The sequence below is a fragment of the Eptatretus burgeri genome, unplaced genomic scaffold, assembly GCF_056783735.1.
Source record: "Eptatretus burgeri isolate ZD-2024b unplaced genomic scaffold, Ebu_testis_v1 Ebu_testis_scaffold_2176, whole genome shotgun sequence".
NCBI lineage: Eukaryota > Metazoa > Chordata > Myxini > Myxiniformes > Myxinidae > Eptatretus > Eptatretus burgeri.
Genome location: NW_028224124.1, coordinates 1 through 1,564, shown reverse-complemented (window position 1 = coordinate 1,564; position 1,564 = coordinate 1). Strand labels below are relative to the sequence as shown.

At 37.0% G+C, this 1,564-nt stretch overlaps 1 pseudogene; it reads right to left on the bottom strand.

The window, feature by feature from the left end:
* Positions 1–1,031: 1,031 nt before the first annotated feature.
* On the bottom strand, positions 1,032–1,172 carry LOC147006832 (signal recognition particle RNA; annotated as a pseudogene).
* Positions 1,173–1,564: the final 392 nt, after the last annotated feature.

Sequence of the window (1,564 nt, the reverse complement as noted above, 5' to 3'; positions counted from 1 at the left end):
TTTTTTGTAACTTCGCATATCAGAGGCCTATATAGGTCCCTTTCAGTGCACAAAATTTTGAAGTTCAAGGTCAAAGGTCAAGGTCACTTTGGCGCAAATCAGGGGAGTCGACGAAACCCTTATTTTTTGAGTAATTTTGATCGGATCGTCTTCAAACTTCATGGGAATATAGCTCATGGTCTGGCGCTCAGCTGATTAATTTTTGGTGGCGATTGGCCTTGACCTTCATATGTTTTTTTTGTTGTTTTTTTTTTTTTTTTGGTCTGTAATCACATATAAATCCCTCTGCAGAGCACAGTTGTCATTGGAAATTATTGTAACTTCGCATATCAGAGGCCTATAGAGGTCCCTTTCTGCGCATAAAATTTTGAAGGTCGAAGGTCAAGGTCACTTTGTCGCAAATCAGGGGAGTCGACGAAACCCTTATTTTTTGAGTAATTTTAATCGGATCGTCTTCAAACTTCATGGGAATATAGTTCATGGTCTGGCGCTCAGCTGATTAATTTTTGGTGGCGATTGGCCTTGACCTTCATGGTTAGCGCCTCAGGTCAAACATATTTGACCCCAAGGTCAAATTTTCAAGTTTTAGGAACCATATCGTGTAGTACCTCAAATTGAACAGCTCGATGAGTGCTTTCTTGATATGTCAAGCTTGAGACATTATGACATCATTTGGTGACGTTATGAGGCAAAAGCATATTTTTCATGGTTACTCTGTAGAACGATTCTCATCGGAATCTCTCGTAGGCAGATATTCCTCAAGGAGTCCTCAAGTGTATAGATATGTATATGCAGTGTATATATATATATATATATATATATATATATATATATATATATATATATATATATATATATATATATATATATATATATATATATATGTTGTTGTTGTTGTTCGTCTTTCGGCTGCTCCCGTTCGGGGTCGCCACAGCGGATCATCCGTTATGATCCGCATACTGATTTTGGCATAGGTTTTACGCCGGATGCCCTTCCTGACGCAACCCTGGTCACCTCTGACGACACAGGGATAAGGATTGGGTTTCGCCAAGATTCCGGGCTGCCCTATGCCCTCTCATAGAGTGGCCCAGCACAGAGCACCCGTCCTCAAGCGATCCTCCAACCCAAGCCTCCGAGTAGCCGGATTACAGGCGCACGCCACTACGCCCGGTATATATATATATATATATATATATATATATATATTTATTATATATTTATATATATATATATATATTTATATATACACTGTATATATATATATATTTATATATACACTGTATATATATATATATATATATATATTTATATATACACTGTATATATATATATATATATATATATATATATATATATATATATATATATATATATTGTTGTGGTTACCAAATTCGCAAACCACCATTCAGGTCCCTTCGGTGAGATATCTCGGTAAGTATATGTGTAGTTAGGCCCAAACCCGTTGTCTAGTGGGAATACATGTCATTCATGCGTGCTGCGACTCTTCAGGATAGCCGTTTTTCTTTTACTATCTTTATTTTGGACCAACCGCCATTGTTACCAC